Below are 11,698 nucleotides of genomic sequence, written 5' to 3'. Positions count from 1 at the left end.
ACCATATGTCAGGAGTGCTCTGATGGTGTTTCCTGCTTGGCAGGGCGTTGGACTCGATGGCCCTTGTGGTCTCTTCCAACTCTAGGATTCTATGATTCTAGAACCTAAACAGAGCCTGCTGGATTGGGGAAAGACCCACCTACTCCAACATCCTGTTCTCACAGTGGCGAAGCAGATGCCTGGGGAAAACCAGCAAGCAAGATTTCAGCCCAAGAGTCCTGTGCTTTCCAGAAACTAGTATTAAGAAGCATTATTGCCTAGGACCGCAAGGGCAGAGCACAGACACCAGCCTAATCCTTTCCCCCCAAGATATCCAAGTTGCTGGCCGTCACTGTTTCTAGTAGGATAGAAGTCCATAGATTAACTATGCTTCTGTTTATTCATCTTTTGCAGTCCTTAAAGGCTCATAAATATATTATGGTCTAAGCTTTTGTGGGCTGCAGTCTGACAAAGTGGGCTCTTGACTAGGAAAGCTGGTGCCACTATAAACCTGTGAGTCTTTTTGTTGGTTTTGTGTACATATTTTGAAATGGGAGTGCCTGACCACCTCATCTGTCTCCTGAGAAATCTCTATGTGGGACAAGAAACAACAGTTAGAAATGGATATGGAACTACTGATTGGCTCAAAATTGGGAAAGGAGTACAACAAGGCTGTATATTGTCTCCCTGCTTATTTACCGTATTTTTCGCACGATTGGACGCACCGGACCATAGGACGCACCTAGTTTTTTTTGGGGAAAATAAAGGGGAAAAAATTCCCTTTATTTCCCCCCCAAAAGCAGGTCAGGGAAACCGAACCAGGTCGAGGAACAGCGGGATAGTGGCGCTGCGCCTCCCTGCTGTCCCCCGAGCTTGTGGGGCTGGCTGATGTCTGCCTGGCGAGCGGGGCGCTCTGCTTCAGCGGGCCCCACCCACCAGGCGGCAGGCTGCTATCCGCAGCTTGGGGAGCCTTGTGGGGAACTCCTGCAGGGCTCCGCACGCTGCGGATGTCTGCCCAGCGCGAGGGGCGCTCTGCTTCAGGGCGCCCCTCGTGCCGGGCGGCAGGCTGCCATCTGCAGCGTGGGAAGCCCTGCGGGGAACTCCTGCAAGGGTCCCCACGCTGCGGATGTGTTCCCAAAGCACCAGGCGCTCTGCTTTTAGGGCGCCCGACGCTCCGGGAAGCAGGCTGCTATCCGCAGCCTAGACACGGCTAGCGGAGCGCTAGACCTTGCCGGCACCCAGAAGCTTGGGGCGCGCTGAGCTCCACACGCCCCAAGCTTCGGGATTAATGCAGCGCTCCGCTAGCCGTGGGAGAGCTGGGTCTCCCACGGCTAGCGGATAGCTTCCTGAAGCCTGGAGAGTGAGAGGGGTCGGTGCGCGCCGACCCCTCTCACTCTCCAGGCTTCAGCGAAAGCCTGCATTCGCTCCATAGGACGTACACACATTTTCCCTTGCTTTTTAGGAGGGAAAAAGTGCGTCCTATGGTGCGAAAAATACGGTAACTTATATGCAGAGGACGAGATGGTTGGACAGTGCTCTCAGAGCTAGGAACATGAGTTTGACCAAACTGCGGGAGGCAGTGGAAAACTGGAGTGCCTGGCGTGCTCTGGTCTATAGGGTCACAAAGATTCAGACACGACTAAACGATTTAACAACAATAACCCAGAAAGGGAAGTTGGGGGAAGTCATGGGGGGTGTTCATTGGAATGTAAAATGTACCGTATTTTTCTGTCTATAAGACGTCCCATGGAGGGACTCCAAATTAAGAAAACACCCCTCAGCACTACCAGTGTATAAGACGAGCCCCAATTTTAAATCTATTTTTTTGGGGGAGGGGAACACCTATACACAGTCTTATACACAGAAAAATTTAATTTTTTGCTTATGCTAAAATTTGTTATAAAATCTGAATACAAATATTTTTTTTAAAAAAAAGTTCCAAAGTTTTTGCCAAAGACAAGATGGGAAACTCATTCAAGGGCCACAAGTGCAGAACTTGGCAGTTACAATGGAATAATTTCTGCATTGCATTGACTGCATATTGACACCACAGAGAAGGGTGAAACAAGTAATCAAGCCACAAACATTTTGAATAAAATGGAGGAACTTGGTTCCAGAGATCTTTTTGATCATTTTAAAGAACAGGCAAAGGACAAATTGCCTGATGTTGATTACAAGAAAAGCAGAAGAAGATCTAGAACAGCCTTTCTCAACCTGTGGGTGCCCAGATGTTGTTGAACTACAACTCCCATCACCCCTACCTAGCAAGGCCAGAGTTCAGGGATGATGGGAGTTGTAGTCCAACAAGATCTGGGGACCCACAGGTTGATAACTGCTGATCTATAAGGAGGCATATAGGTGAGGATGAAGATGAAGCTTTAGAGAACCTTGAGCCAGGAAACAAGTTCAGAATCAAAGCATTTATACCTGCGATGGATGCATTAGAATCAAATCTGGCACAAAGGGCATCAGTATACAATGATACTGCAAAAAAGACTGGTGACTGGGAGCAGCCGCCGATATCACAGAACACTGGTCTTTAAAGACCCACATTGGCTCCCAGTATGTTTCTAAGCACAATTCAAAATGTTGGAGCTGACCTTAAAAGCCCTAAACGGCCTTGGCCCAGTATACCTGAAGGAGCATCTCCAACCCCATCGTTCAGCCTGGACACTGAGGTACAGCGCCAAGGGCCTTCTGTCAAGAAGCGAGGTTACAGGGAACCAGGCAGAGGGCCTTCTTGGTGGTGGCACCTGCCCTTGTGGAGCACCCTCCCGTCAGATGTCAAGGAAATAAACAACTACCGTATTTTTCGCTCTATTGGACGCACCGGACCACAGGACGCATGCAGCCTGTCCACTTCTCCCAGAGCTTCTCGGGGCTGCGGGGGAAGCCCAGGTTCCCCCCCCCAGCCCCAAAGAGCAAAGAAGCCAAGACAGCGCGCGGGATCCATAGCCGCGCAACCTCTCCAGCCAGGAGCTAAACCTCTCCAGTGCAGCTAAAGAAGACAAGGCAGCAAGCGCGATCCATCCCGCTCACTGCTTTGGCTTCTTCTTTAGCCTTGCGCAGCATCTTTAGTCTTGCGCAACGGGATGGATTGCGCCCGCTGTCCACCGGGGCTGGACTAGATGGCTCCTGGGGTTCCCTTCCAACCCTGCAATTCTATGACCTCGGAAGGCGTTTGGGGTCTCCACCACTGGAGGCTTTTAAGCAGCGGTTGGGGGACCATCTGCCTGGCTTTCTTTATCTGTGATTCCTACATTGTGAGGGGGCTGGGCTAGATGACCCTTGGGTGGCCCTCCCAACTCTATACAGTCCTACAGTTCTGCGGCAGGAGATCCACAGCCACTTCACACAATGCCCACTCCCAATTTTCATCTGAGAGACAAGTGTCTCTCAGTACCCCCCTACCTGCCACACTTCCCCCACCCCACTTAAGCTGAGGGAATTCCTGCCCAGAGAAACTCCCAGCAATCAAGGAGGAGGAATCCGCTGCAGCCGTGAGCAGCGGAGGATCCATGGTCCCCTTCCTTCTCTCCTCCGTAGTTGCTTTGAAGGAGGAAAGTGGGAGAGGAGCTGCTTACACGAGTGTAAGCTGCTCCCCTCCCACATTGCCGCTTCAAAGGGAGCCCGGGAGAAGGGAATCCGCTGCAGCTTCCCCCACCTCCCGCAGAAGCCGTGCGCTCTTTAAAGGGGCTGTGCGGCTTCTCCTGGCTTTTCTGGGAGGTGGGGGGATTCCCCCACCCCGTAGAAAAGGCCGCAGGAGCCGCGCAGCCTTTAAAGAGGGTGCCGCTCTTGGGGGCTTTTCCCCCAGGAGTGAGAAGGGACTGCTGCAGCCAGTCTGTCCCTTCTCCCTCCTAGAGAAAAGCCCGCAAGAGCGCACGAAGCTTGTGTGGGGCTCTTGAGGGCTTTTCCCGCCTGCCTCCCCCTGCATTCGCTCCATAGGACGCACACACATTTTCCCTTGCTTTTTAGGAGGGGAAAAGTGCGTCCTATGGTGCGAAAAATACGGTATCTGACATTTAGAAGACAACTGAAGGCAGCCCTGTTTTGGAAATTTTTAATGATTGACGATTTTATGTGTTTTTAATTTTTTGTTGGAAGCCGCCCAGAGTGGCTGGGGAAATCCAGCCGGATGGGTGGGGTATAAATATTATTATTATTTCATTCTTAACAAAATTAGATGCTGCAAAGGAAGAGATTTGTGAAGAAGTTAATGCTTTAAGCCAAACATATCCTGAAGATGTGGACATGAACCTTGTTGGAGAACTCAACCATTTTCATCAATACATTAAAAAGTCAAAGCCATGAACATGATAATCTGTACCAAGTAATATTTAATGACCATGTCCTTCATGGATCACTGACTTGTCATGGCAAAGGGGCTTGAATAACTCAGACACACTATGAGTTATGCAGTGCAGGGCCACCCAAGACAGACAGGCAGGAACCAGAAAGCCACTCCTGTATCCCTGCTGAGAAAACTCCATGGTCGTATAAAAGTTATGACGCTGGAAGATGAACCCCACAGGTCGGAAGGCATCCAACATGCTACTGAGGAAGAGCGGAGGACAAGTACAAGTAGATCCAGAGCTGACGAAGCAACTGGGCCAAAGCCGAAAGGTCGCTCAGTTGTGGATGTGCCTGGAAGTGAAAGGAAAGTCCAGTGCTGCAAAGAAAAAAACTGCATAGGAACCTGGAATGTAAGATCCATGAACCATGGCAAGCTGGATGTAGTAAAAAATGAGATGGCAAGAATAAATATTGACACCCTGGCATCAATGAACTAAAATGGAAGGGAATGGGCGAATTTAGTTTGGATGATCATCATATCCTACTACTGTGGACAAGAAACCCGTAAAAGAAACGGAGTGGCCCTCATGGTCAACAACAGAGTGGCAAAAGCTGTACTGGGATGTAATCTCAAAAATGATAGAAGGATCTCAAAACAAATCCAAGGCAGACCTTTTAACATCACAGTAATCCAGGTTTATGCACCAACTACTGCTGCTGATGAAACTGAAATTGACCAGTTCTATGAAGACTTACAACACCTTCTCGAACTGACACCAAAGAAGGATGTTCTTCTCATCCTAGGGGATTGGAATGCTAAAGTAGGGAGTCAAAGGGATAAAAGGAACAACTGGCAAGTTTGGCCTTGGAGTTCAAAACGAAGCAGTGCAAAGGCTAATAGAGTTCTGTCAAGAGAACAAGCTGGTAATCACAAACACTCTTTCCCAAAAACACATGTGATGACTCTACACATGCACATCACCAGATGGGCAGCATAAAATCATATTAATTATATTCTTTGCAGCCAAAGATGGAGAAGTTCTATACAGTCAGCAAAAACGAGACCTGGAGCTGACTGTGGCTCATATCATCAGCTTCTTAGAGCAAAATTCAAGCTTAAACTGAAGAAAGAAGGGAAAACCACTGGTCCAGTAAGATACAAACTAAATCAAATCCCTTATGAATACACAGTGGAAGAGAGGAAGAGATTTAAGGAATTAGATTTGGTGGACAGAGTGCCTGAAGAACCCGAAGGCTCGGAACATCATACAGGAGGCAGCAATCAAACCATCCCAATGAAAAGGAAATGCAAGAAAGCAAAGTGGTTGTCCAGTGAGGCCTTACAAACCGCAGGGGACAGAAGGCAAGCAAAATGCAAGGGAGATAGTTAAAGATACAGGAAATTGAATGCAGACTTCCAACGAATAGCAAGGAGAGAAAAGAGGAACTTCTTAAATGAGCAGTGCAAAGAAATAGAGGGAAACAATAGAATGAGAAAAACCAGAGATCTGTTCAAGAAAATTGGAGATATGAAAGGAACATTTTGTGCAAAGATTACCATAATAAAGGACAAAAGTGGTAAGGACCTAGCAGAAGCAGAAGACATCAAGAAGAGGTGGCAAGAATACACAGAGGAATTATACCAGGAAGATATGGATGTCCCATACACCCCAGGTAGTGTGACTGATGACCTTGAGCCAGACATCCTGGAGAGTGAAGTCAAACAGGCCTTAGAAAGCACTGCTAATAACAACGAAAGTGGAAGTTATGACATTCCAGTGGAACTATTTAAAATCTTAAAAGATGATACTGTTACGGTGCTATACTCAATATGCCAGCAAGTTTGGAAAACTCAGCAGTGGCCAGAGGATTGGAGAAGATCAGTCTTATATGCAGAGGACGAGATGGTTGGACAGTGCTCTCAAAGCTACTAACATGAGTTTGACCAAACTGCAGGAGGCAGTGGAAAACTGGAGTGCCTGGCGTGCTAAGGTCCATGGGGTCACAAAGAGTCAGACACGACTAAGTGACTAAAGAACAACAACAATGTCCAATCAGCATTCTCCAATGTAGAAGCCATTCTGAGAATGTTCCTTTGAAGGACGATTGCAAATTGCCATTTGTAAAGATCCGTTTCTCAGCTGAAGATGATAAAAAATGAATTCGGAACAATAATGTCTCAAGATAAATTATGTTACTTCAGCCTCATGTACATAGAAAGTGACAAGCTAAGCAGTTTATCATTTGATGATATCCTCAGTGACTTTGCTTTGGCAAGTATTGTAATTTAGATCATGTTTCTGTACTGTTTGTATACACAGTACACAATGAATCATGATAAAATTATACAGCTGAATGGGTATTGGGTAGATGCATTGGGTATAAGTAAAGGTGTGTATAGTATTGGTATTATTTAAAATTGCGACATATTACTAGAAATACTGTCTTTTACACTCACTAAGTGCTGTCCCAATGAAGAATGTGGACTATTATGGTAATATTGATACTGATATTAAAAAATGCATTGTATTAACTACAATTGCATTGTACAGGTTATAACACTTAATTTCATATTAATAATGTTATTTATAATTAGTAGTAGTTTGCATCATATATTTACACCTATTATTATAGCAAGTTTCTAGGACTAGATTAGGAGTCTTTGTAAATTGTGTTTCTAAAGGAACTTTTGTTATTGCCAAATGCCAATGTGTTTGCAATATTAAGTTTGTTATGAATAATAATTATTTCACTATTAATATACTTCATAATTGTATTTCAGTTCAACAATTACTTTGAGAAAATACATACTCGGTTATGTGCAAATGGTTTTAGATACCTATTAGGTCCATAAATTACCAATCTGACTATATTCAACACAAAAAACAGCGACAAATAGTTGTTGACAAAGAACAGCTGGACATATAAAAGGCCCCATGACCTCCAGTAGCTTAGGGCCTCATCCAACCTGCCCCCACTACTTTATGCAAGGAGTGCAAGGAACAAAGAGCTGCTTCGGAGAAGGCCTCACCCCTTCCTTCTTCCTGCCTGGCCCCCCAGCCTTTGTTTTCCTCCCCATCTTTTCCTCTTTCTCCCTCTGCCATCCAGCAATCCATGTCCCCATCTCCTCTACAAAACGGAAGACTTGGATGTTTGGATGTTTCGGGTGTTTCTTATTTTGTTGGAAGCCGCCCAGAATGGCTGGGGAAACCCAGAAAATGAGGGGGGGTAATAAATATCAGATTATTATTACTATTATTACTACTATGGCGAGGCTGGTCTGCAATGCCCAACCCTCTGCCCTTTCCCGCCTCCTTCCCTGCAACTCCCTTTGCACCAGATCCGGGCAGGAGGAAGCTTCTCTCTTTCCACAGCGGAACCCCCCTCCCCCCCCTCCAAGGCCCCATTAAGAGAAACAGCTCCCTTTCCTCCCTTCTCTTCTTCTCCCCGTCCCGGGGCTTCTCATCCTGGACCCCCCACCCCTTGCCAAGCCCCTTCCCTCCTTCCCCGCCCCTGGCTTTGCACTCACCCGAAATCTGAGGGCGGCGGCAGATGCAGCGACCCTGGGCAGCGGGGCGGGAATGGGAGCCCCGCCTGGGAGGCAGGATATCTCTGGGGGATAATTGTGAGGGGAAAGCGTTGCAGGACCCAGCCAATGGGGAGAGGAGGGAGGGAACCTGGGCTTCGAGTACAGGGAATATATGCTCACTGTCCTAAAGGTTAAAGGCAGAGAGTGCACGCTGCTAGATGGGGAGGTGCTGCTGCTGCTCCTTACTGATTTCGGAAAGGGGGGCGCGGCTTAAGCGGAACAGCTGACCCGCCCCCTCTGCTGTCCTTGTCCTGCAAGGAATAGGGTGAGTGCAAAGCGCCTCGGGGTGCAGCAAGCTTGGGGGCGCATGCAATGCAATACCCATAATTGGGGTTGGGGGTGGAGAGAGAGCAGGCAGGGAAGCTGTGGGTCAGGTGGTGGTGGTGGTGGGGAATTGCAGCTGATTCAACCTCGTTCCAAAAAAAGAGACAGGGACCTCTCTCTCTCTCTCTCTCTCTCTCTCTCTCTCTCTCTCACACACACACACACACACACACACACAAAACACACACAGACAGATCAGGAAAACGTTCGTCTGGATGCACAGACAGATCACACGAAGAGCCCTGTAGTTTGATCAAGCCCATCTAGTCCCGCACCCTCTTAGAATCATAGAATCGTAGAGATGGAAGGGGACCCTGAGAGTCATCTAGTCCAACCCCCTGCAATGCAGGAATCTCAGCACTGTCTCCTCACGGTGGCCAAGCCTGCAAGGAGGATGGTAGCCCAAGTGCATCTCTCCCCTCCGGCGGCTTCCGGGAACTGCTATTCAATTAAGCATAATAATATTAATATTAAAGGTAAAGGTACCCCTGCCCATACGGGCCAGTCTTGACAGACTCTAGGGTTGTGCGCCCATCTCACTCAAGAGGCCGGGGGCCAGCGCTGTCCGGAGACACTTCCGGGTCACGTGGCCAGTGTGACAAAACTGCATCTGGCGAGCCAGAACCGCACACGGAAACGCCATTTACCTTTCCGCTAGTATGCGGTCCCTATTTATCTACTTGCACCCGGGGGTGCTTTCGAACTGCTAGGTTGGCAGGCGCTGGGACCGAGCAACGGGAGTGCACCCCGCCACGGGGATTCGAACCGCCAACCTTTCGATCGGCAAGCCCTAGGCGCTGAGGCTTTAACCCACAGCGCCACCCGCGTCCCGTAATATTAATATTACAACAACATTATTTATACCCGCTCATCTGGCTGGGTTTCCCCAGCCACTAGGGCAGCTCCCAACAGAATTTTTTTAAAAACCAATGAAACATCAAACATTAAAAGCTTCTCCATACAGGGCTGCCTTCAGATGTCTTATAAAAGTCAGATAGATGCTTATTTCCTTGACATTTTACTGGAGAGCGTTCCACAGAGCAGGTGCCACTACCAAGAAGGCCCGCTGCCTGGTTCCCTGTCATTGAGTTGATATAGAGGATCTGTCCTAAATTTGTCGGCTTCTCTCAAAGAAGCAGAATCAGGAAGTTTTTTATGTTTCATGTCTTATTATGTTTTTATATTTTGCTGGAAGCCACCCAAATTGGCTGGGTAATAATAATAATAATAATAATAATAATAATAATAATAATACTTGTTCAGTCTTAAAATTTCTTTTACCAGTGCATTTGGAAGGATCAGAATAACTTGAAGCTGCCCCAATTGGCTGGGGAATGATGATGATGATGATGATGATGATGATGATGATGATGATACCACTTGTTCAATCTGAAAATTTCTTTTACCAGTGCATTTGGAAGCATCAGAATAACTTGAGGTAATATATTCATACAAAAGCTTTGCTCCCGATTCATTGTTTGCAATCCCACCGGCTGAATTTGATCTGAGTCCCGGGATAACTCAGTTGGTAGAGCATGAGACTCTCGGGGTTGTGGGTTCGAGCCCCACCTTGTCAAAAAGATTCCTGCATTGCAGGGGGTTCGGCTAGATGACCCTCTTGGTCCCTTCCAACTCTTTCATTCTGTGGTCTATGAACCTCACTCATTCACAATGAGGGAACCACCACAATTATTATTTTTTAAAGCAAAATGTTGTTAGAAGTTCTGCAACCCACCTTTGCCTAATAGGAGTTTGCCTTTGTAAAACTGGAGAGTGAAAGGAGAAGGAATTTCAGGGTGGGCTTTTTTTCTGGGGGATATGGCTTTTCTGGTCAGCGGGCAGAAGGAGCTTGGGTCAATCCCTAGCTAGAGATCTGCTGTCCCCTTGTCTCGATCCAGATTTGGGTCTCTGCCTCCCAGGAGTTTAGGCGCACACGGTTGCCACATGTTGACTGCAGCAAGCGATGGATCCCTCCCATGTGTAAACAACCCTTGGGGGTCACTCTGAAACACCACAGAGATTGGGCATTGCTTTGACGAATATCCTGCAACCAAAAACCTCCTGGACACTCTGGTCTCTCCCACCGCCAATAAAAACAAAATACCTGTTTACCTGACACTGACACAAAGGGTCACATGCTATAGAAATGAGTGTCTAATGTGTTTTAAAATGCCCTTAAGCAGTTGGTGACATTTTAATTTTTTTCTTCTCCCCCCTTTTTTTTTTGCTGTGTTGGGGGGTGGATATCTGGTTGGGGATTAATTTGAGTATAACTGTTTTGTTTTTGTTTTTTGTTGTTTATTGGTTGTATAGTTTGTGTTTTGTTTTTAAGGGGCAGGATCAGGGCTGCATGGGAATGGGCCCCAGTCAACAGAATGGCTGGGGCAAGTTCCACAGGAGGGGGGGGGATGCACTGGGAATCTGCTCTCAGTGATCATGGGCAGGAGGAGGAGTTACACTAAGACCAGACCATGTCATTACCGAGGAGGCAGGATTAATCATTGTTTGAAGACTATCCCTGCCTCTGGGTCTGGTCTTGACCGGATGGATACTGGAATCAACAAGGGAAACCCACATGACCTGAAGGTGTTGCTGGGCAGTTTAAAGCAGTATCAGAACACTATTAAAATCAGTTAAAATGATTTACATTCTTTATACAGAAAAAATGCAAGCAGGATGAAAAGAGTATCCTGGCAACACACCTCCCCCCTGCCCAAAATCCAACATGAGACGGAGTCCTGCAGGCCTATATAGCAGGGCTTAGCAAAAAGCGACCAGGTGCCTTGATTTATTTAAGAAACATTCTCGTTTTCTCCTGCCATATCCTTCCTTTCTTCCATCATGAAACTCAAGGTGGTATACGTGTGGCCTCCTCCCAAGACCCAGGACTGCTTAGCCTAGGCAGCAATATGTCCTACAAGCCAGCATCATTCAATCTTGGGTCCCTAGATGTTGTTGGACTACAACTCCGATCATCCCCGGCACTCTTAGCCAACAAGGACCCAACTCTGATGAACTCGGTCTTAGGCCGGAGCCTGCAAGTAAGTGTGGGAACCTCTGGCCCTCCAGATATTGCTGAATTACAACCCCCATTGGGCTCAGCAATCGTCATCTATGGCTGTGGATGAAGGAAGGGGGATGCTGGCATTGAGAAGTTGAAGGCAAGGTACTCTCTCTATCTCCAGTGATAAGCACTGAGTGCTTCTGATCCAAAACATTACCCTTTTCCAGCACACTCCATTGCTTTCCATCCCTCTCCAGTTTTTCATTCCTGCTGTCCACCAGCCCCTACCCCCACAGCCATTTTTCTGTATCCACTGAGCATGTCCAGTTCTCATTGCGTGGCTTTGGCTATCTTTTCCCCCCACCTAAAAATTTATTGGACATACGTAACCAATGGAGCTGCCTCAAGGTTACTGGTACCTCCCTCTCTTCCTTGGAGGAATGGTTCGATTTTCGTCACATAAAGGCTGGCAGCTAGGAAATTGAATTGGCAATTTGTATACGGGTTTT

General features: G+C 47.3%; 1 protein-coding gene across 1 annotated transcript in view; it reads right to left on the bottom strand.

The window, feature by feature from the left end:
• The window catches only part of LOC309525249 (uncharacterized protein), a 117,030-nt gene that overhangs the window by 97,518 nt on the left and 7,814 nt on the right, over positions 1 to 11,698 (bottom strand). The window lies entirely within an intron of this gene.

This window comes from Podarcis vaucheri (assembly GCF_965113315.1).
Source record: "Podarcis vaucheri genome assembly, chromosome: 2".
NCBI classification, from domain to species: Eukaryota; Metazoa; Chordata; class Lepidosauria; order Squamata; family Lacertidae; genus Podarcis; species Podarcis vaucheri.
Note: the sequence above shows the minus strand (reverse complement) of the source record. Positions and strands in the feature narration are given on the sequence as shown.